Source organism: Coenobita brevimanus, chromosome 87 (assembly GCF_032717465.1).
Source record: "Coenobita brevimanus isolate Jiangsu-jjx chromosome 87, ASM3271746v2, whole genome shotgun sequence".
NCBI classification, from domain to species: Eukaryota; Metazoa; Arthropoda; class Malacostraca; order Decapoda; family Coenobitidae; genus Coenobita; species Coenobita brevimanus.
The window spans coordinates 16894157-16919792 of NC_137040.1; the positions used below are offsets into that span (position 1 = coordinate 16894157).

The following is a 25636-nucleotide window of genomic DNA, read 5'->3' on the forward strand; positions in this document are numbered from 1 at the left end:
GCTTTAGGAAGGGAAGAGGTTGTGTAGATCAGATATTCATTCTTAGATCTTTAGTGGAAAAGTTTCTAGAGAAGGGAAAGAAGTTGTATGCAGCTTTCAAGGATTTGGAGAAAGCATATGACAGGGTGGATAGACAAGGACTGTGGAAAGTATTAAGAATATATGGAGTAGAGGGGAAGTTCTTCAATGCTGTGAAGAGTATGTACGATGGTGCTAAGGCTGCAGTGCGTGTGGATGGTGAACTAAGTGAATTTTTCTCTTTGAAGGTTGGGTTGAAACAGGGATGTGTCATGTCTCCATGGTTGTTCAATCTGTACATGGCTGGGGTAATAAAAGAGGTACAAGGTAGGGTAGTGGATGTTGGAGTGGCCCTGGTGAGAGAGGGTAGTGTTTGGAAACTCCCTGTACTGTTGTTTGCTGATGATACTGTGTTGTTGAGTGAAGACGAAGGAGAGCTGCAAGGCTTGGTGGATGAGTTTGGGAGAGTGTGTAAGTAACGGAATCTAAAGGTGAATGTAGGGAGGAGTAAAGTGATGATCTTTGAGAGAGGTGAAGTCAGTGAATGTACAGCGAGGTTGGATGGTGAGGAATTGGAAAATGTGAGGACGTTTAAGTACTTAGGTAGTGTGATGAGTAAGGATGGAGGTTTCGAGGGTGAAGTGCTTGAAAGGGTACAGCAAGCAAGAAAGGTTGCTGGTTCCTTGAAAGCAGTGACAAGAAGCAGGGAAGTGAGCACGGAAAGACACAAGTCAAGGGTGAGAGCAGTGGAAACGAGTTATTTAAGAGGAGCCTGTGGAGTCACATGGAGAGACAGGCTGACAAATGAGGATATAAAGGAGCATTGTGGTGTAGATTAGAATGTGATAGGAAGCGTTAGGAGGAATACACTGAGGTGGTTTGGCCTTGTAGAGAGGATGGAGGGTGAAAGACTGACGAAGAAAGTGTATGTGAGTGAGGTGGAGGGGGGAAGAGGGAGGGGGAGACCGAGGATGAGATGGAGGGATGGGGTGGATAGGTATATGAAAGAGGGGGGTGTGAGTTGGGAGTGGGGCAGTGAAATGGTGGGGGACAGGGCGACTTGGAGGTGATTTGTTTGTGGCCACCCCGAACGGGATTAAGGCATCTGGCAATAGATAGACAGATAGATAGAAATAACTAATCTCATGGAAAAATTACTTATGAGTCCAGCATTTTGGAAAGGTTGCCCCCCTTACCCCAACTGACATCAAACCGGTCACCAGCGAAATCTAACAACCTGGAAGAGAAATTAAAGTATTTAATGGAAATGAACAATATTTTAAGAATCTTACCTGACTATGACTGACGACACTGCTTGAATGAACAAGAGAGGGGGGAGGGTTTTTCCTTATTACTTCTGACTTCTGGGTGCAAGTTAATACTGGCTTCTTCTTCTTCCCTTACCTCAAAGAAGTTGTAGGCTTAGGAGGGTTACTAACAGCCATGGTAAAAATTCTCGTATGAGAATTTCAACCTTAACCTCTATGTACCAAAGTTTTTTCGATGTCGAATGCTCCCCCCTATGGGGGATTTCGTGATTTTGGAAAAAATACCCTTACTTCAAACCCTAATATCTGCCAAACTATAACAGCCAGAGGAAGAAGTAAAGATACATAAGACTCATCAACTCTTCCTCTTTCAAACGAAAGTATCCTCACGTCTACCGGTGGTCTCGTTGATGAGTAAGGGTAAGTTAAAGTTCAAAGGATGATGGGAAGACGCTTGCAGTTATACACGTCAACCGGCATTGCTCCTCACCAAAAATCATGAGGGCTATAAACGTCAACCCACAGGTAGGGGTTAATCAAGGCATATACAAACTAGATCCTGTAATGAAGTCCCTGGTGGAAATGTCCCTTCTCGCACTGACTCCCCCTTAACCCCTACACCGCGGGCTTGTTTACCAATGACTTGCGTGTCCCGCGGGGTTATTTGGGCTCCGACAGACTCTCAAAAAATATTTGCGAAAAATCAGTTATTAGTCCAAGAATAATAAAAATATATATGCTTATTGCACATACCTTCAGCTTTCTCCTGGAATGATTGTTGAGCCTTCGTCAGTTTCCGTAGGACTTGTGGAGACCTCTGAAGTAGGGTAACTAGGTCTCCACTTTACACTTCCCGACAACCCGTAATATGATTACCACAGCCAGATACAAACACTATAAACACTATTCTACCATTTTCAAGTAGTTTGGGATCCATACTAAAAAAAAAAACACTGTGAAAGCAATGGAAATTACGAGCGCATCTGATCGCCGCACTTGCTCTAGTTCGCTCTAGGCACTCTGTCATTTATTATTCATAAAACCCCTCACACTTTATATTTCTATTACTATATCACACTTATATATATCTGGAGTCTTTCTCCATAAGTTTCCTTCAGTCGTATTATTTTATTGTCACTGAAGTCATTCAATTTTTCAGTCAGTAAAATACGTAGAGAGCCACGGATTCACTCTCACTGTTATAACATAAATTATTTGTACTCATATTCTTATATTACTAATTACTTACATTACTATTTACATTTTCTATTCTATTTTCAATATTTACCCTTCTATTTTACTTACAATATGTTATTCACTGTCACTTTCAGTAAGATAAAACTATAATACACTGTTCAATCATATGAACTGAACATCCATTGCTTTCACCTGCTATTTACACATTATTTACACATTATTTCCAAATAATTCTGCTTCCACACTTGCACTGTTAGAACTGCTTCTGGCTGTGATAATCGAAGAAGCAGGTTACACAGAGGGGAACCTGGCATTCAGCGCACTGCCAAGAGGTGCGATTATGCTCAGGTGTGCGGCGTGTGGTATGCGCACATACCTGACACCTGCGAATCGCAGCCTTTCTTTTCCCTGTGGCAGGCATTAGCTCAAGTCTGTGCCGATCCATATACACCCTCTGCTCAAGTCGGTCGGGAAGTGTAACTGGATGGCGCCTTGGAGTTGCTGCTTGCACCCTACCATATTTTTCCAGCAGCTGCTGGACACAAGTCCTGGCGAACAACCTCAGGGAGAAGGACGTGGGTGGCTTTACCTTCATCTTGTACAGGATGAAGGCGTTCAGCATCGTCATATCTATGAGATGCAGAAAAACTTTCCTGTACCACCTAGTATTCTTCCTGAGGCAGTCGATCTCACCAATCATCATGTCGGACTTGTCCACCAGCCGCATGTTGATATTATAGTCCAACACAGCATCAGGTTTCATCACAGGTTCGCCTGTCCTACGGTCGACCTTCCCACTGTCTCTCATCTCCCCGTTATGTACGGTGGTGAGCATGTGCACGACTCTCTTGTCATGCCACCGTATTGCCAGCATCTTCTCAGACTTGCGTAGGTGCACGTCTCCTCGCTGCGAGTTTCCCGCCTCTGGGAATTTGGGGAAGTTGGCACGATTACTTTTCACAGTGCCGCAGGAGCCAATGCCGTGCTCAGAAAGGTATTTGGCAAGTTTCGGTGCTGTATAGTAGTTGTCTGTATACAGCACATGATTCCCACCAAAATACTTTTCTAGGAGCACTTTCACTACACAGCCTGAGAAGCCAAGGGGGTGAGTTTTATCGAGATCGACAGTGCTGGCTGAATATATGACGAAGTCAAGGATGTACCCCGTCTTACAGTCGCACAGTACAAAGAACTTAATTCCAAAGCGATGGCGATTGCTTGGAATGTACTGAACAAACCGAAGACGTCCTCTGAACAAAACCAAGGATTCATCAATGACAACCTTCTGAAATGGGTGGAAGAATGACATGAACTTATCCTTCATTCTGTTCAGAATCTCCCGGATCTTCCAGAGTGGGTCGGTTTGGGAAGGTACATCATTATCGGCAAAGTGCAGGTTTCCCATGATGTTCCGGAAGCGATCTCTGGCCATGTACTTGTTGAAGGTCGGTGAGGGTAGTAAGGGGTCCATGGACCAGTATTCTTCCAACTCATGCTTCTTGGAGTGTGGCATGAGAAGCATGAGGGCAAAGAACACATACAGCTCCTGCACTCCCAGCATGGTCCACTGTTGCATCTTGGCTGCACCTGTACCACTAGCAGCACGTTGTGATTCGAACCTGTTGGTCTCATCACATATGTGCTGCATGACTTCGTCATCTAGGAAGGCCAAAAGGTAGTCGACACACTCAGCATTTTCGTCCATAGTGAAGGCAGGCTGAACTCCTGACGAGCTCTCATTGAAAACCAGGTTTTCGGTGACAAAATCTGACCCTTCCGTCCATGCGAAGGCGTCCAGGATTCCCTGGCGTGGCGGTGGAGGGCTGGTGGTGGTGGTGGTGGTGGAGGTTGGCTGAGAGGGAGGCTTATCTCTGTCAAGGTCACTCTCACTGACCCTAGGTTGCCATACAGCACTAGCAGCCCTTACCCTACTAGCTACACTACTTTTCACTCTCTTAGATCTACCTCTACCTCTACGGCCGGCCTTCACTGTTGATGCTGGTGGTGACTCCGACGACAAAGACTCCGGAGATAACTCAGCCGACGATGATGACGAGATGAGTAAAGCGGGGCTTGGGGAACGGGGAGGTGAATGCACTCGTGACTCATGGCGGGCTGGGTCACATGGGGGCATTGTTCTGGGGCTAACACGCCGCCTTTTCACTCCCTTCCCAAATTCTTGTCCTTCCTGCACTAAAGGCTCCTTTCCCTTGGAGCTAGACACTAATTCACTGGTAGAAGCACTTGTTGTCGCTGTTTCTGGCGCGATAACTTCACCCGGCTCATCACACGATTCACCCGAATCGTCAAAGTCACTGTCCATTATTATCATGGACAATTCAGCAAGTTCTCGTGCCACTGCAGAGTCACTGAGGCCTTTCCTGCCTGCCTCAACACTTTTCTTTGGCGTAGAGGTCACGGGGCCCTTTGCAATGGGCGAAGAAGCGGCAGGAATGGCGGGGCGCGAGTGCGACATGTTGTCTCTGCAGTGGAGGACAAGGAACTAAATGCCGCGGCTTATCTGAGAAGGGAAGGGTTGACAATGACACTTTAGGCTGACTGCTGCTAACTTACAGGCTAATTTTTTATAGGTAGAAAATCTCGGCAATAAATAAAGAAATAGGTAGTTCCAAGTGAATGTAAATGTCAATTAGGAATCTCCCTTCCTTTCTGATATATATTTTTATTACAGACATCGATTACAAGGCATAAATCAAAGGGGAAATTACCGTGGTAATGTAGCGAATGAATGCACGTGAGGTTTTGTCAGGTGATAATTAGCCAATTTCTGGAGTATAACACTATCACTTACCTGTTTTTTTTTTTGGTATATATTATTGGGTAGAAATATAGGGCATAGGGCTTATTTCAATGGATGAAATCTGTGGAAAAAGAAGGGGGAAATTTCCGTAGCGCAGCGCGGCGTGGGAGGTGAGAGGAGAGGGTAATGGAGGGCAGGTAGGGAGGGGAGTCACGAAGGGGGTAAATTATCTGAGAAGGGAAGGGTTGACAATGACACTTTAGGCTTACTGCTGCTAACTTACAGGCTAATTTTTTATAGGTAGAAAATCTCGGCAATAAATAAAGAAATAGGTTGTTCCAGGTGAATGTAAATGTCAATTAGGATTCTCCCTTCCTTTCTGATATATATTTTTATTACAGACATCGATTACAAGGCATAAATCAAAGGGGAAATTACCGTGGTAATGTAGCGAATGAATGCACGTGAGGTGTTGTCAGGTGATAATTAGCCAATTTCTGGAGTATAACACTATCACTTACCTGTTTTTTTTTTTGGTATATATTATTGGGTAAAAATATAGGGCATAGGGCTTATTTCAATGGATGAAATCTGTGGAAAGAGAAGGGGAAAATTTCCATAGCGCAGCGCGGCGTGGGAGGTGAGAGGAGAGGGTAATGGAGGGCAGGTAGGGAGGGGAGTCACGAAGGGGGTAAAATAGCTAAAATGTCAACAATGGATGGGAGTACAGATGAGATTTGGAGTGCTGACTAGTGTTGGACATTGGCAGTACTGATAGATGATATAAGCCACCACTTGAGAGCCCGGGATAATTCAAAATAACACAGAATCACAAAAGTGACGCCCCGCGGTATGATCCATTGTAGCCGAGCGTCACGAAAGTGACGCCCCGCGGTTAAGGGGTTAAGGAATTCCTCACTCACAAACCATTACACCTTACCCCCACCCTCCCACCCTGAGAGAGAGAGAGAGAGAGAGAGAGAGAGAGAGAGTCTTGATACAGACAATTTCTTGAGGGTAAATGAGCCAAACATTGTGTGCTTTCTGGAGACCAAGCTAAGAGAGAATACTGATATCCAAATGCGAGATGAGAAATACAAACTATGGAGAAGATAGAAAAGAAAAACACAAGAGAAGTGATGATGGCAGTGAAGAACAACATAAATGTGGATAATGTGGAACTGCGAGAGGACAGGGCTGAAGTAATAAACACGATGCTAGAAACCTGAGGGAAAGGCAAGAGAGACATCACAATAGCATATGTCCCCTCTACACCAAGAGCTTGGAATGAGGAGGAATATCAGATGTTGTCAGACATGGCTAGATACCTACAGAAAGTGACTGAGAGAAGCAACAACATAATCCTGATGGGTGACTTTAATTGTAAAGAGGTAAACTGGGAGGAGAGGAACTCAGGAAGTGGTGAAGATTCATGGAGCGGTAAACTGTTAAATATAGCAATGGATAATGTAATGACCTAGTGGGTCAAAGAAGAGACAAGATTTAGAGGTGAAGACACACTAACAAGACTTGATTTAATTCTAACCAAAGAACCTGATGAAACTGAATCTCTGAAATATCTGTGTCCTATAAGAAAAAGTGATCATGAGGTGACAGAGTTCCAAATGACAGAAGGAACCAGAGAGACAAGAGATGAGCTATACAGGCATGCAAAATACAACTTTGGGAAAGCAAACTTTACAGGGACTGAGAAAATCTTTCAAAGAAGCAGACTGGCCATAATTCAGGGAAACAAGAGAGATACAGAAGAAGTGGGCTATATTTCTAGACTTCTATAATACGGGTGTGGAAAACCATGTGCCAAAAGTTAGTGGGAAAGAGAACTGAAGAAATGACTGGTTCGACAGAAGGTGTATGACAGCAAAAAAAAGAGAGGGATAAGGCATGGAACAAATGAAGAAAGAAATGTAATGACAGAACAAAGGAAGAATAAAAAAGAACTAGAAATGAATATGGAAAACGTAGAGAGGAAGAAAGAAACTTTGAAAAAGGTATAACTGACAAATGTAAGGAAGAACCTAAATTGTTTTACAGGTTTATTAACGGCAAACTGAAACAAAAGGATGGAAACAACAGGCTGAAAGTAGAAGGAAATGTCTATATAGATGTGGCTATGCAAGCTGAAATAATAAACAAATGCTTCCAATCAGTCTTTACTAGAGGAAGTGATTTTGTGGAGGAAGAGGGCATGGCTAGATATGTATGGTTAAAAGATGTAAAAGTTGAAGTGCACAAAGTGTACAAATTAATGGAAACTCAAGATGTGAGGAAGGCCCCAGGATCAGATGGGATCTCTATTTGGATACTAAAGGAATGTATAAAGCAACTGGCGGATAAGATTCGTGGTTTAATTGTGTGTTCTTTGTAAGAAGGGAAAGTGCTTCGGGGAAGGAAGAGGGCCAATGTGTTACCAATTTATAAGGAAGGAAACAAGGAAGAATCCCTGAATTATATACTAGTGTCCCTGAAAAGCTTGGTCACAAAATTGTGCAAGAGAATCCTTAACCCTTAAACCGCGGGCTTGTTTTGCTTTGACCTGCGGCTCCCACGGGCATATTCACACTCCAACAGACTCTCTAAAAATATTTGTCAAAAATAAGTTTTTAGTCCTAGAATACAGCAAGCTCGCCCCCAACACATGGGTTTCATTCCTAACGTGGTGCGTTCGACGTGAAACCGCGTAAGTTTTAACTACTCCTTATTTTGCTCCCTAGATCTCCCAAACGTGGTCCCCCACTGCCATCTACCACTGGTAATCAATATGAAGCACCTCAAGTGGTCAGAAGGCCCATCCAATGTCACAACCCACAAACACAGCACTGCACAGCAAAACTCCGACACACAAACACCCAAACACAAGGCAACATTCCAATGCCGAAACCAGTCGGCATCGGAATGTTGCCCCGTGCCCACGCACCTGCACGTCGAAGCCTTGCTGTGCAGCACTGTACTTGCAAGCCACAACACCAAATGAACCCTCCAACCACCCAAAGGGCCTCATATTGATCACCAATGGAGGACAACAGCAAAACACCACGCCTAGGGAGTCTAGGGAGCAAAATGGTTTCTGGACCATTCGCTGTCAAGCCAGTTTGCCGTCACAACAATAACAAGACAACATAGACTTTGATGGATCCCCCTGAAATATAGTTATTAAAGTATTGATTAATTAATAATAAGTATATTTATAAAAGTATTAATCAATTAATATATTTATAGAATGACGGGGAATCATACAGGGTGCGAACTGTCCTGATGGGGAATCGTTCATGTTTTGACAGGGAATTGACATGATGGCGAATTGTCTTGGAACCCACCGATTGTGTGTAATCTATAACTGGTTACAAGGCTTTATTTAATGCTTTAACTTTCTTTCAGTGCTTTAACTTACAGGTGCATACCAGAATAGTAAATATTTAACTTACAAATACAGTACTGTGGAAAAGCAGTACAGCAAATATTTAACAAACAAATAAAAAAGGTAATATTCTGACACCTATCAGAAAACTGGTTATAAGACTTTATTTCTTGCTTGAACGTTATTTAATAATACTTTACTTGCACATAAACTTACCAGAACAGTCTATCTATCTATCTATAGCCCAACACCCTAATCCCGCAAAGGGTGGCCGCAGACAAAACGCCTCCAAGTCACTCTGTCACCCACCATTCGACTACCCTCCCCCCAACTCACCCCCCCCTCCCTCATATACCTCTCAACTCCATCCCTCCACCTCATCCTCGGTCTACCCCTCCCTCTCCCTCCCTCCACCTCACCTACATACACCCTCTTAGTCAGTCTTTCATTCTCCATTCTCTCCACATGTCCAAACCACCTCAGTGTATTTCTCCTAATCTTTTCAACCACATCCACATCTACCCCACAACGTTCCTTCACTTCTTCATTCGTCAACCTGTCCCTCCACGTCACTCCACATGCTCCTCTCAAGTAACTCATTTCCACTGCTCTCACTCTTGACTTGTTCCCCTCTTGCAAGGTCCATGCCTCACTTCCATACGTCAGGGTAGGGATCACAATACCATCATGCAGTGACTTCTTAACTTCCATACTCACCTCCCTATTTCTCATCACTGCTTTCAGTGTACCGACAACCTTTCTTCCCTGCTGTACCCTTTCACGTACTTCATCCCCCAAAGTTCCATCCTTACTCATCACACTACCCAAGTACTTGAATGCACTCACATTCTCCATATCCTCACCATCCAACCTCACTGCACACTCTGTGCCTTCATTCCTCTCAAACACCATAACTTTACTTTTGTTTACATTAACTTTCAGCTTCCTCCTCCTACACACTGTCCCAAATTCATTCACCAAACCTTGCAACTCCCATTCATCTTCACTCAACAATACTGTATCATCAGCAAACAGCAACACCGGAAGCTTCCAAATCTCACCCTCATTCATTAGGGCCACCCCCACATCCACTGCCCTACCTTGTACTTCCTTTACAACCCCATCCATATATATATTAAACAGCCATGGAGACATTACACACCCCTGTTTAAGTCCCACACTGAGATCAAAGAACTCACTCAGCTCACCATCCACTCGCACCGTAGCCCTAGCTCCCTCGTACATACTCTTCACAGCACTCAACAACTTCCCCTCCACTCCATATATTCTTAATACCTTCCACATACCTTGCCTATCTATTCTGTCATAAGCTTTCTCCAAGTCCATGAAGGCAGCATACACTTTCCTTCCCTTCTCTAGATACTTCTCCACTAAACATCTTAGAACAAATATCTGATCTACACACCCTTTTCCCTTCCTAAAGCCCCCTTGTTCTTCTCCAACTAGCTCCTCTGTCATATGCCTAACCCTATCAATGAGTATTCTACCATATATTTTACCAGTCACACTAAGAAGGCAAATACCCCTATGGTTACCACATACTTCTCTCTCCCCTTTTCCTTTGTACAGAGGAACAATTATACCTGATTTCCAGTCCTCTGGAACCCTTCCCTCTTCCCAAGCCAATCTACACAACTTCCATATCCACTCCACAACAATCTCACCCCCATACCTAAGCATTTCACCACACACTCCATCAATTCCTGGGGCCTTTCCCAGCTTAATCTTCTTCATCGCTTCCACTACTTCCGACCTACTGATCTCTTCCTCCCTCCTCTCATCTCTCCTTCTCCCAGCCATTCCCCAACCACTTATACTCACACTGCTCTCACTCTCTACATTCAACAAATCCTCAAAGTGCTCCTTCCATCTCCTCAATTTCTCTCTCTTCTCCACCAACAATCTATTATTCCTATCTTTCACTCCCCTACTATTTTCCCTTTCACACTGCCTTACTTTCTTTACCTCCTTCCAAAACAATTTCTTACTCTCCCTCCATTTCACACAGTACTGTAAATATTTAACTTACAAATACAGCGCTGAGGAAAAGCAGTACGGTGAATCACATCACGTGATCAAAACAAACCGTGTGTGCTGAGCTGATGTTTGAGGATTTGGCCTATCAAAGGCCTCTCTTGCATAAATATACAGTTTTCGTAATGGTTCTTTAATATTACGCTATCTTATACATATCCCAGCACTAATCGTGTATAATTGCGAGCGCGTTCGGCAAGAACGTGTTCCAGACAAGTTTGCTGTATTAAAATCACAAATGCTTATGGCACATACCTTCAGCTTTCTCCTGGGGTGTTTGTTGAGCCTTCGTCGAGTACCGTAGGAGTTGTGGAGACCTCTGAAGTTGGGTAACTAAGTCTCCACTTTACACTTCCCGACAACTCGTAATATGATTACCACAGCCTGATATTATCACTAGAAACACTATTCTATGATTCTCAAATAGTTTGGAATCCATACTCAAAAAAAAAAAAAAAAAAAAAAAAAAAAACACTGTGAAAGCAATGAAAATTACGAGGACGTATGACCATCCCACTTCCAATTGTTCACCAATGGTGGTATCATTTATTATTCATAAAAACACTCACAGTTTATATTTCTATTACTATATAACACTTATATATATCTACAGTCTTTATCCATAACGTTCCTTCAGTAACAGTGGTTTATTGTCACTGTGGGATTCAATTTCTTTCAGTAAAATATGTAGCATTCACTTTCTCATCCTGTATACTAGCATTGAGAGTGAATATCACTTTCACCTTCACTCTCATAACTCATAGTATTCATACATGCTAGAGTGAAACTTTCACTTTCATTACTCCTAGTATATATACTCGTATTCTTATACTACTACTCATTTACATTTCTATTTACGTTCTCTATTTTATTTACATTATTTACATTTCTGTTTTATTTACACTGTTATGCACTGTCACTTGAAGTAACTTATAAAACTATTTTCCACTGTTCACTTATATTCATTGCTTTCACTTGCTGTTTACACATTATTTACAATTCCACTTGCACTGTTTTACTCAACAGAAAGATCGTAGTCAATCTCTTTCAATTGTCAGGCCTTTACCTCTTTCCACACGAGGTTTAGTATGGGGTAAATGTCACAGGGCCCTTTGCATGGGGCTAAAAAGCGGCGGAAGTTAGCAGGAGCGAATCCGACATACAGTACCTTCACCTTGAAAGACAACAGTGAACTGATAGTTGTGGCCTCCTGCCACCTGGCTAGGATGAGTGCAATACTACCAACTTCAGCCTTGTGAGACCTGCTAATATATAGCAATGAAATGATTGGCAGGAAACCAAGACAATACATAATAAATTAGGTAGTTCCAGGTGAATGTAAATATCACTTAGGCTTCTCCCTTCCTTTCTTTTATATATTTTTATTACGAAAATAGATTATACGGCATATTTCAAGAGGAAATAAACAGCAAAAATTAGCGAACGAGTGCACGTGAGGTGTTGTCAGGTGATAATTAGCCAATTCTAGGTGTATGGCACTCTCACTTACCTTATTTCTTTCTTGTATATATTATTTGGTATAAGAATAGGGCATAGGGCTTATTTCAATGGATGAAATCAGTGAAAAATTCCAGGGAAGATTTACTTAGTGTAGCACGGCCGGACAGGCGAGAGGATAGGGTAATGGAGGGGAGGTAGGGAGGGGAGTCAAGAACGGGGAGAAATGACTAAATTGTCAACAATGGATGGGAGTACAGATGAGATTAGGAGTGCTGACTAGTGTTGGACATTGCCAGTACTGATAGATGATACAAGCCACCACTTGAAAGCCCGGGCAAATTCAAAATAACAAAGAATCACAAAAGTGACGCCCCGCGGTATGATCCCTTGCTCCCAAGCGTCACGAAAGTGACGCCCTGCGCTTAAGGGGTTAAAGACAGAAGGATAAAACATCTGGAGGAGATGGACATTTTGGCAGAACGTCAGTTTGGATTCAGAAGTGGAAGGTCGTGTGTTTCCAACTTGCTGAGCTTCTACCCAAGGGCAACTGACGTGATTGTTGTTTTTATTTATTCTTCATACTCCTCACATACACATGCCACTGATGGACCATTTTCATACTTGTGATTTAGCTCTAACTACTGGGTTACACTGAGGTTCACCCTTTTGCACCTTTCAGGTTTGGGAGGCATGGTGACACGATGACTATCGCACTGGTGCTGATGAGCTAGACAAAGTAACTGGTGGTGCTAATGGCCACCTAGTGGACGCTTTGCGATGCAGTGTGCACTGTTGCCATATCGTCCGTTCTCCAGAGGGGTAATGGACCTTAAGACGATGTCCGTGAAATCCAAAGTCTGTTATTTCAGGGTTCACAAAATCAAGGGTCAACTGTATCTATATTTACTGAATGTGTCTGCCGCAACAGCTTGAAACAGGGTTTTATTATTAAATTTTGGTGCAGAACTGTCAACTTCATTTTGTCATCGGCTGTCACTGTCCTTGTTGAAGTCCAAATAGAGGTTATCACTTAAGTACAATAGTATTTTACGTAAGACACTAACAAATTTTAAGGTGATTTCTTTTTAATTACAAGGCTAACCCAAACTTTTACAATTTTCTTCACAGACGTACCTCAGACGTCATAGGGTGATGGTAAATTTTTTAAAAACTTTGACACATAACTAGAGGACAGTTCTAAAAGGTGCTTAAACAGTAGTTTTGACCAACTGGCACATCTAAAGAAACACATATTTTAAAAAATGAGGGTTGTTATTTTAAACATTTTAACCCACAGCGTGCCAGCTGACTTGGGACCTTTATGGTCCTGCAATGTCGGCGAATTTTCAACTTCTTTTTTTCTACACAGATTAACCCTTTAAACGTGGCCGTGAACAGTCGACCCCCCCCCCCGAGTGGCGGGGTTGTATCGCGGTCTGAGTACCTGTAGGAAAATATTAGCCAAAAATCAGAGATTAACCCTAGAACATTATACTTGGTATGGCAGATAGTACTTACATTCAGCTTTCTCCAGAGACATGTGTTGAGCCTTCATGGACTACCCAAGGACTTGTGGAAACTTGCAAAGTTGGGTAACCAAATCTTCACTTTCACACCTCCAGCAACCCGGTTTCCCCTCTACCACAGCCTCATTCTGTCACAGTAAACTTTATACTACAACATAAAGGTAGTTTGGAATCCGTATTTGTACAATAAGCTCTGAAAATAAGGCTAAAATCAACGGAGCGTACGGCCGACATGCAGCGCGGCGGCGGTCTTCCCATCACTCAACAAACATTTCCATTTTCACAGCTAAAAACATGTATACTACATTATTTTCAATCATATTACTTCCCAAAAGATCACCGCGGCGCGCTTTTTATTCTGCCTTACGCCCGTCACTTTATTCTCGTTCCTGTCGGCCGCTTGCATTGACTCGGAAGAGCTAGAACTCGCCATAAAGTCACTTTGAAAGCCTGCGGTAAACTGACGCTAAACAGGGGCAAACCATGCGAAAGAAAGCTAGTGTTACAACTGGGGAAACAAGTGTTTCCTATTAGCATAAATTGCTTGTGAGAGGAGAGCGCAGATTTACAGTTCTGAGCAGTCAGAGCGCTGCCATGTATCACAGCCAGGCTGGCCGGGCCGTGGTGGGGAGGGGAGGGGGGAAAAATGCGATACTTGGCAACAACGGAGGTCAGTAGTACAAAGGTAAAGTATGCTAATTGTAGCTAAAGGGTGGTGGTACTGATAGACAATACCAGCTGGAGCCTGCTTGCCCGCGGTTATTCAAAATTTACTAGAATCGCAAACGCGATGCTCCGCCGTTATGTCCTTTTCACCGAGCGTTGCAAACGCGACGCTCCGCGTTTAAAGGGTTAAGAATGATGAGAAAACATGAAGAAGAACCATAAAAGTACTCATAAAAGCCTAAAAGGTCAATTTTGAGGTTCATTCTCTCTCGGTGAGCAGCTGAAATGTTTGTAGTAATGCCTGTAGACTTCATCAACTGTCCCAACACCCAGCGAGCTGAGATAGGAGATCTTCGTTTTCTTCATGGGTAAGTATCCTAAATGACCCAGGGACAATTTTGAAGGGTATACAGATGATGTGGGAACTGTCTCCAAGCATAATCATGTGTGGGGGCGCACTACGACATTCGAGTTGAGCAAGTGGCATTTTTCCGATAAAGTTCATATTACAGTATTGGAGTTTCTAGTTTTCAAATAAGTGTTTGTCCACACATATATATTTTACATTTGTGTCTTTTTTTTTTTTTTGCACAACAAATTATTCTTGCATATTGTACTCATAATGTGTGTCTTTTCTCCAGTGCACAAGGCACATTACACAAGCTATATTGTACATCAAGTATTGTACTGTACTTACACTGCACTTATTATGAAATCACTTACACTAATTTATTTATACGTTACAGTTAATTATGAAATAACATACACTAATTTATATGACAGTACGAAGGGTGATCAGAAAGTAATGACAGTTTGTGCTATAACATGAAAACCTTGAATGATGGGAGGTAGGGGAGCAAGGAGAGTGCAGAGTTGCCTGTCCTTACGAGTTTGAACTTGTCGCCGTATGCCTGACTTTTCTTGTTTTATTGTTGTGAGTGAATGCTTCACTCTTGTTTTTGCTCTCTGGCCAGAAACATGGATTACTCGAAAGAAGGCTGCAGGTTCTACATTTTTACGAGGTGGAAACTGGGAAAGAAAGCAACAGAGATTCGAGGGGAATTATTACAAGTTTAACCAGACACTACTCCTTCCCTGGAAACTGTTTCCCGCTGGATTCGTGCTTTCACAGCAGGAAAAACTGAACTGAAAGATGAACAACGCTCTGGACGCCCCCGGACATCCGTGACCGAAGCAACAACTGTCCGTGCACGGTCCATCATTGACGAGGATCAAACTGTAACTCTTAAGTTCTTAGCCTTGGAGCTTGATATCAGTTATGGGAGTGCATATGACATCGTGCATGAACAATTACACCTGAGGAAGAAGTGTTGTCGATGGATACCCCATTTGTTGACTGATGGGCAAAAGGCTGAACGGGTGAGGATTTGTCGTGTCTGGCTTGCTGAATTTGAACCAAGTGGTCCAAAACGGTTCTCAGATGTTGCTACTGGAGATGAGTGTTGGATTTCATTCTTCACAACCCGTGACAAGCAGTCAAACATGATGTGGTTGGGTGATGAAGACCCTCGACCTCAGATTTTGAAGGAAGGATTTCGCAGCCGGAAGCGCCTTTTCACCATCTTTTTCAATTCTCAAGGACCAATATGCATGGATGTGATGCCTGAAAAGTCCACTATCACAGCCCAATACTACACAGACCAGGTCCTTCCACAAGTCTTGGAACACAAGGCCAACACCGCACCAACCCGCCGTCGGTCTCGCCTTTTGCTGCACCACGACCATGCTGCACCCCACAAAGCTCGCCTCACTATGCAGTACCTGGAACAACAAGGTATAACTCTGCTCCCCCACCCACCCTACTCCCCTGACCTGGCTCCCTGTGACTTTTGGTTGTTTCCAAAAATTAAATCTGCCATCGCTGGGAAGCAATTTCATCACATCCAAGACTTGGCACGGACCGTCAATTCAGAACTCCGAAGTATACCGTCTTCAGAGTACCACGCTTGCTTCATGAAGTGGAGAAAGAGAATGGAACGCTGCATAGAGGTTGGAGAGGAGTACTTTGAAGGAATGTGAGTCATAGTTTGATAGTTCTTCATGCTAATAAAAGTTTATGGACTCACTGTCATTTCTTTCTAATCACCCCTCGTATACATTGTGGTAGGTGGGGGTGCTCACCATCCACTCATGCAATGCAGTGCTGCTCTCGGGTGTATGCCCTTTCCTCTCCTCCATCCTTCTTTCCTTCCATCCTCTTCTGCCTTTCTTTCCTTCATTTTTTCCTCGTCCTTCTACCTACGGGTGACTTTACACTCCCTCTTCTGTCTTTCTTTCGTTCATTCTTTCCTCTTCCTTCCACCTGTGGGTGACTACACTGAGTGACAAGCCAAATGGTTTCCTTATGCTGAGTGGTAACCATATAACCAAATTTTGGCGCCTGGTGGTTTAATGGGTAATTACGCACTCCAATCGGATTCAGCCCGTGAAGGTTTATATCCGAGGGGTGGTTGGGGTTTATTGTTCATGTAATGCTACTCTGGGATGAGTGAGGCTGGTCACTCTCATCTTAAATGTCAGGACCAACTTGCCTAGCCCCAGGCTCCTACACTCCTCATGGGGCAACATAGGATTGGATGATGGATGGACGGATATACATTTCAGTAACACTCATAGGTCTTTTTTCACAGGTAACACAGGTTTCTAACAATTAGAAGTGGAGGAGGGTGTGATTCCTCAAAGCATGGGATTAGGCACAACCTCACATCACACTCCACACACTGGTAGAGGGTGGCACAGGTGTTAGAGAGGAGAACAGTTCTCAACATTAGCACCCTCATAATAAAATTCTTGAAGAAATCAATTCTCCTTGAGGTGGGAGTCAGCGCGGGCACAATACAACCTGCCGTATCACCACCTGATGAATGATGGGAACGAAATTGCTCCCATCTTCCCACTCCCATGTGACTTCATCCCCTCCTTTGGTGTTGCCCTCATCACAAATGGGGCCACCTCCGTCTTTTTTTTTTTTTTTTTTTTTTTTTTTTTTTTTTTTTTAATGCGAGGAAGAAGGAACCAAAGGCCATGAGCCCGCAGTAACAGTTCCCTCCAAGAGAAAAACAAAATACAATAGAGAGCCAAATTCAAGATCCGATCATTTTGAGATGCCTGGACACACTACGTTTGAAAGACTGGAGATTATAGGCAGCAGGAAATACAGACAGAGGGAGACAGTTCCAGAGCTGACCTGTTGCATAAATGAAAGACTGGGAGTAACGGTTAACTCTTGCATTAGAGAGTTGGACAGAAAAGGGATGAGAGTTTGCTGCCAGACGGGTGCTACGCGTCCGTCGTAGAGGTGGAGGAATGCAAGCAGACAGTTCAGAGGAGCAGTGACCATTAAAGTAGCGACAGAAAAGAGATAAAGATGCAACAGTGCGGCGAAGAGACAGAGGTTGAAGGGAGTCAGTAAGAGGAGGAGAGTTAATGAGACGAAAAGCCTTTGACTCCACCCTATTGAGAAGAGCTGTATGTGGGGAGCCTCCCCACACATGAGAGTTGTACTCCACACAGGGGCGGATAAAACCCCTGTATCGAGTCAACAATTGTGCAGGGGTAAAGAAAGAGCGGAGTCGGCTTAGCACACCTAATCTCTTGGAAGCAGATTTTACAAGAGATGTAATATGATCTTTCCAAGATAAGTCCCGAGTAAATGAAACCCCAAGCATGTTCAAGGATGATGCAGGATTAAGCTGAATATTATTAAACATTAGTGGGTATACCTGTGGAAGATTTTGTCGGGTTGATAGGTGTAAGAACTGCATTAAAGACAACCATATTATTTTTACCCCAGTCAGAGATATGAGCCAAGTCAGACATTAGGTGTGCCATAGCCTCATCCCTTGTTTCTTGAAGTAACTGTTGAGATGGGCGTTGCGGGAACCGAATGGAAAGGTGAAGGGTGGAGTCATCAGCGTATGAGTGGATGGGGTTAGATGTACAGCTTAGAAGATCATTGATGAATAAAAGGAAGAGAGTTGGTGATAGGACAGAGCCCTGAGGAACACCACTGTTGATAGATCTAGGAGAAGAACGATGGCCGTCTACAACAGCGGCTATAGAACGACCAGAAAGGAAGCTAGTGATGAAGGCACAGATAGAAGGATAGAAACTGTAGGAGGGCAGTTTGGAAATTAAAGATTTATGCCAGACTCGATCGAAAGCCTTTGAGATGTCAAGTGCAATGGCAAAGCTTTTGCCAAAGTCCCGAAAGGAGGATGACCAGGAGTCTGAAAGGTAGGTGAGAAGATCGCCAGTGGAGCGTCCCTGACGGAACCCATACTGACGATCGGAAAGAAGGTTGTGATAGGAAAGATGCCTTAAAATTTTTCTATTAAGAATTGACTAGAAAACTTTTGAAATACAGGACGTTAAAGCAATTGGACGATAGTTGGAGGGTTGGGAGTGGTCACCCTTCTTTGGGACTGGCTGAATGAGAGCAAACTTCCAGCAAGAAGGAAAGGTACAAGTTGACAGACAAAGGCGAAAGAGTTTGCCTAGGCAGGGTGTCAGCACAGAAGCACAGTTCTTGAGAACAACAGGAGGGACCCCATCAGGCCCATATGCCTTGTTAGCATTGAGGCCAGTGATGGCAGAAAATACATCAACTGAAGAAATTTTAATGTCAGCCATGAGGAAGTCAGAGGGGGGAAGTGATGGAGGAACAGCACCGGAATCGTCTAAGGTGGAATTGGAGGAGAAAGTCTGTGCGAAGAGATCTGCTTTATCAGTAGAAGAAATAGCTACAGAACCATCAGAGTAGAAAAGAGGAGGGAAGGATGATGAGTTAAAGTTGTTAGAAAGATTTTTGGCAAGGTGCCAGAAGGAGCGGGAAGAATTCGAGTTGGAGTTGAGAGCATTTAGTATGGATGAAATTATTTTTAGTAGAGAGAAGAACAGACTTAGCACGATTCCGGGCAGAAATGTAAAGATTATGTGATTCAGGGGTGGGCTGGCTCTGGTACCTTTTGAAGGCCTTCTCCTTGTTGCGGACAGCATTAGAACAAGCGTGATTAAACCAAGGCTTTCTTGCGTTAGTCAAAGGATATGAGAAAGGAATGTATGCTTCCATGCCCGAGAAAATAACCTCCGTAATGCGCAAGGCACACTCAGATGGCTCACGGCCATGGAAGCAATAATCATTCCAGGGAAAATCAAAGAAGTACTGCCTGAGGGCCTCCCAGTCCGCAGCTCCAAAATGCCACAGACGACGTTTCCCTGGAGGGTCCACAGGCCGTACTGGAGTGATAGAACAGGTTAAGGTAATAAGGTTGTGATCGGAGGAGCCCAACGGAGAGAAAAGATTAACAGAGTAAGCAGAAGGATTAGTTGTGAGGAAGAGGTCAAGTATGTTGGAGCTCTCTCCAAGGCGGTCAGGGATACGGGTAGGGTGCTGTACAAGCTGCTCTAGGTCATTAAGGATAGAAAAGATGTAGGCTTGTTCACCAGGTGGATCCGTGAAAGGAGAGGAGAGCCAAAGGTGGTGGTGAACATTGAAATCTCCAAGAATGGAGATTTCAGAGAAAGGAGAAATGGACAGAATGTGTTCCATCGTAGAAGTAAGATAGTCGAAGAATTTTTGATAGTAGAATTAGGGGATAAGTAAACAGCACAGATATATTTAGTCAGAGAATGACAGGAAAGCCGAAGCCAGAGTGTGGAGAATTCAGAAGAATCAAGTTCAGGAACACGAGAGCAAGATAAGTCGTTGCGTATGTATACACAACAGCCACCTTTGGCTTTGAAATGAGTATAGAGAAAGTAGGAGGATACAGAAAAGGGTTTGCTGTCCGTTGCCTCAGACAGCTGAGTCTCCGTTAGAAAAAGAAGGTGAGGTTTAGAGGAGGAGAGGTGGTGCTCAACAGAGCGAAAGTTAGATGAAAGGCCGCGAATGTTGCAGAAATGAAGAAGAAGAGAGTCAGACAGTGGTTCCAGGCACCTCGAGTCGTCACCGGGAGAGGGGCAGATGGCGGGGGCATTTATGGTCCCCCCCCCCCGGGGACTCCGAGGCTGGGTGAATTGACGCCATTTTTGGTGAATTTTGAATAGGAAGTGTAGTGTGTACTGTGCATGTAGTTTGGTGAAGATAGTTAGAGAAATTTGTACTGGAGAGCATGCTGGCCTACTCTCTGTGTAACTGAGACACTGAAAAAGTTCAGCAAAGGGGGATGGTCAGGAACTAGTCCTGAGGGCTGATGAAATGGGAGCTCCAGCACTCCCTGTCATCAGCTTTCCATCCACCTCGGGAGTACTGCCCTGCTCGACTGGTGCTACAGTCAAGAAGATGAAGAAATTCAGTAGTTGGTTGGGGAATACAAAATTACCTCCTCACATTCCCCACGACTTGCACTTTTCTTCCTCCCACCTTTTCTCTTCCCTTTTACTTTACCTTTTGCTCCTTTCCCCACCATTTGAAGCTGTGAGGAGGAAGTGCAGGAAGGTTCAGGTGTGGTGGAGGAGCTTGGTTGGGGGGAGGCAGTGAGGCATGAAGCTGGAAGTGGCAGGTATCATCGTGCACCACGTGAATAGAACAAAGCACTGCTCACCTTGTACTTTCTAATAAATAGTTCATCCTCATTCCTCTGGGTTTTCCAGGGCAATCCTACCCACGAAGGCAACCGATGCTCACCTGAGGGATTGGCCTCGTACTCCTCATCACCAGAAGGATCGTCCATGACGCAAGAGCAGCATGGTGAGGTGGGAATGGTGGAAAGTAGTGGTGGTGATGGTGGTGCAGGGTGAGGTACAGCTGTGCAGACAGCCATATACCTCACCTTTTTTGGGGATGGAATCTCATCCTCGCTGTTTTGATTCCGACTCAGGTTGGATGTAGTCTCAATCAGCAACATCATCATCAGTGGAAGAATCACTTTCTCCATCACTGGGGACGTTCAGAAGCTCGTCAATCTCATGTTGGGGAATACCACGATGCACCATGGTGCTCACCCACTCACTCACAAATGGGACTCAGTTGGAGGGGCCCCGCGCAGGAGGAGGAATGCAGTGATGACTCATAGTGTGGATATTAGGCCTTAACAGGTCCAGGAGTATCCCTAGCAAATATCTCACGCCAATATTGAATTTTTGAATTTAGGCAAATATTTCAAACTGATGATGTTTATATATGTCGCTGGCATTTAGTGCACATGCAGGGCCCAGCATACAGTACCGGTATATATTAGTCGCTAGCACAGGGCGGGTTAAAGCCTAATTACTCAATTTTATTCAGAGGATACTGTTTAAATTTATACAGCTAAATGTAAATACGGTATATGGATTAACAAATGGCAAACAGAGTAATACCCCATTTATCCAACATAAATTCTAAAGGTATATCCGGAAAATGGACTTTTCTTCTGGCCCCCCTTCATACAAAACCCAGCTTTGAAAGCCAACATAAAAGGCCACTACAGAACTTCGTACAACACTTGTTCCTGTTGTTTTACACTACTCTATTTGGTCAAACAGACCTATAAACCACAGCCAAGCAATTACCATGGTCCAGCAGACCCATCGAATGGTTTACATCAGCATGCCAGGGAAGCCCAGTGCCTTCCATTTGGCACTGCATCTGTCTAATTTGCGCCTGGACTTCTAAAAGGATGTGAAATGCAAAGTTTGAGGCTTGGTGATAGCTAAGCTCGCCCATCTCATTCCTGTACAGTATTTAGTCTCTGTCTCTGTCTCTCTCCCCCTTAGAGAGGGAGGAGAAGGGAAGAAGGGGATGAAGAAGGAGAGAGACAGATAGAGAGAGAGAGAGGAGGGACCAATTCTCTTTCGTTCTCTGAGGAGAGAGGAGGAGGGAAGGCGGGAGGGAGGGAATGGAAAAGGAGAGAGAGGAGGGGCCATGTTATGCCTTATCTCCTCGTTGGTTTATTCAAAGGAACACTGCTTATGTCATTACTGTATTTATTCTCTCTCTCTCTCTTTCTCTCTCTCTCTCTCTCCACACTGGGCGCTTCCACTCTCATATTAACTTCACATATTTTCGTCTTCGTCATCACTTTTATCTTCCCCTTCCCCTTCATTTTTACCTTTGCTTACATGTTCACTTTGATATTCACATTCACTTTCATATTCACTTTCACATTCACCTTTACACTCACTTTCACTATTACTCTCATTTTCATTTTCACTTTCACCTTCATGTGCATCTTTACTTTCTCACTTTCACGTTTACCTTTACTATTACGTTCACTCTCCTTCACTTTCACCTGCCCTTCTTTTACTTTCACATTCCCCTTTATTTTCACTTTCACCTTCATTTTCACCTCTCTCTCTCTCATACACAAACACAAAACATGCTCATATGTATGCATAAACAATCTTTCCCTCACTCATAAATACACACACATATGTACATACATGTGCACATGTACACATACTGGGATGGCTGAGAGGGCCTCTAGCAGCCACTGGGTGAACTACAATGCCAGACAGCGAAGCACCACCAGGCGATACCCACCTGGGCGGCCAAAAATGTTGGCACAGCCATAATTTCCTCCCGGATGCAAGCATTTTATCCCGGTAAAATGGAAAAGTGTACTTATAATGATTTATACAGCCACATCACAGCACCCAGGTTACTGATCATAACAATAATGGGCGTCCTGATAAATGGGAGATTACTGTACCAACATTTTCTAGGTGTAGTAATAAGCATATTGAACATACATAACAGAAAATTTTTTTAGATCACTAAAACTGCATCATGTGGGGTGGGTGGGAATGAAACATGTATATTTCCTATATGTCACCTGAGGAAAACTTCAAGGGCATAAAATGACACCAGCAGCTTTAAAGGTTATTTACATGGTTTACATGAAATCTATCTACCAATCTACAGCCATCTACCCTAATCCCACAAGAGGTGGCCATTTGTCTTTGAGTAGGTTGTTTTACGGGAGGGGGCACTATTCCTCCACCAACCCACTTGTTGACATGTAAGGAACACATATGGGTTGGTTATATCGTAACTATCCAGCATTGTAAATGGTTTCCTGGCTTAAAGGAAACAATTAGGCTTGTCACTCAATGTAAAGCCAACTCAGAAGGAAAGAAGAGTAATAAGAAGTGACAGGAGAGATGGGAGAAATAGGAACAGAGGAGGGCAGACACAGAAAATGAATGACAAAGGTGAAGGAAGAAGTAGGCAGCACTACATCAAATGAGTGGATAATAGTTGCCACCACCAACCACCTTTACAAGCAGTGAAAGAATTAAATATCTGAAAACCTTAATTTAAAGAATATGTGCATAAAGCTTGTCCAATTCTTTCTTATTCATTTCTTCCCTGTACTTTACCTACTCTTACTGGGTGTAAATGACATACATAAAAAGAGAATGGAATCCTGTTGGTATGTGCATTGGAGTTCACATTCACAGTACAAGGTTTTTGCACTTGTTTCTTTTGGATGCTTTCTCTATCTTTACATGGGGAATAAGTAAACATTAGGCTACAGAAATGAAAAAAAAAAACACATTCAACACATCTGATTTCAAACATCCATTAATATGTAAAACTGTTCTTACCGGTCATCTATAACAGCTTCCCCGGGAGGAGCTAAAGGATTGGAAAACACCTCCTCTCCACCTGGAAAAGAAAATGACAATTTATATACGTGTGTGTGTGTGTGTGTGTGTGTGTGTGTGTGTGTGTGTATTTACCTAGTTATGATATACAGGAAATGAGGTATGCTGGTGGGGTCTTGTCTCTGTATCTCAACCAGTCAAACTTTGCTTTAGGCTCATATAAGTTTTTGGACTGGATGATCTCTCTGTCCAGCCTATTCCACAGGTCAATGCATCTGTAGGAAAACTGTATTTCTTGATATCCTTCAAGCAACTTGTCTTTTTTAATTTCTTACCATGTCCTCTTATTGCTCCCCAATCCCATAGAAACACATCTTCTCTGTCAATTTTGTCAACTTCCATCATGGCCCTGAACACTGTAGTCATGCCATCCCCCTCTCTTCTTTTTTCAAAGGAAGACAGACCCAGCTTTTCATGTCTTTCATTGTACGACTGATCTACTGGGCTGGGGACCATCTTGATTGCTGCTTTTTGTATTCTCTCAATCTTGTTCATATATATCTTTTAATGTGAGGACCACACCACTGCCGCATTTTCTAACATGGGGCAGATCATAGCCACTATCAATTTTTTTCATCATCTCCTCATCCATGTATTGAAATGCCACTCTTACATGTGTCAAGAGCTTATATTTCTCTCTGACAATCTTTTTAATGTTTTTCAGGTGACAAAAAACCCTGGACCAACACTCCCAGGTCCTTCTCTCCTCTAGCTTTTGTGACTGCTTCCTTTCCTATCGATTAATTCAGTGATGGTCTCTTATACTTATATCCATTTCCAATATTTTGCAGTTTTTTGCACTGAATTTCATTTCCTATTCCCAGCTCCAATTGTAAGTCCTGTCCAGATTTTCCTGCAGCTATTTGCAATCCTCGTCAACTTCTACTCTCCTCATGACCTTTGCATCATCTGCAAAGAAACTTGCATGACAGTTCATTCCATCTACCATATCATTTACATAAATCAGGAACACAGCTGGTGCCACAACTGAGCCCTGCAGGACTATTATTGTTGCTTCCCTCCAACCTGACATCCTGTCCTTTATTGCTGTCATCATCTGTTGGTCTCTCATGAAGTCTCTCATCCACTCTAAGAGGTTCCCCTTCAGTCCTCCTAAGTGCTACAGTTTCCATATTAATCACTTATGGGGTACCTTGCCAAAGGCTTTCCCCAAATCTAAGTACAGGTAAACCTTGATTTATGATACCCTAGATACGATGCCCTGGAAAAGTGATGGGAGTAGACATACCACCCTACCCTGCCTATCGTAGGCCTACTCCCGGTTTTACGATGTTTTTTTTTGTTTGTTTGTTTTTTTTTGTTTTTTTTTTTACAGATTTTGATATTTTAGACTTAAATTTTGTTTAGGTTGATTTATAAACTGTTTTAGACTTAGATTAATGTGTTACAGTCATAGGTGAAGTGAACACCGTCATTTGAAATACAGATTCTTGCCTATCAGACGAGGTACAAAACAGTGTGGACCACTAAGCAACTCTACTAAAAATATTTCATGTTTGACCACTGAACATCTAACCCATCATGGAACACATAATAATAATCTTTAAATAAATATTAATAATTCTGAAAGCCTTAACCCCTTCACGCCCAAGCGGCAGGGCATACGCAGCCCATCCATCCCACCCTCCTGACCATAAATGTGCATAAAGAATACTTAACAGAAAATACTTAC

The 25636-nt window shown here is 43.3% G+C and overlaps 1 protein-coding gene across 1 annotated transcript in view; it reads right to left on the reverse strand.

The window, feature by feature from the left end:
- beag (IC cytokine homolog beag) overlaps positions 1–23941 on the reverse strand; it is a 498741-nt gene extending 474800 nt beyond the window's left edge. Inside the window, exon 1 of the mRNA XM_080280996.1 lies at positions 23884–23941. The gene's annotated coding sequence lies outside the window, so the exon portion shown is untranslated. The remainder of the gene's footprint in view (positions 1–23883) is intronic.
- Positions 23942–25636: the final 1695 nt, after the last annotated feature.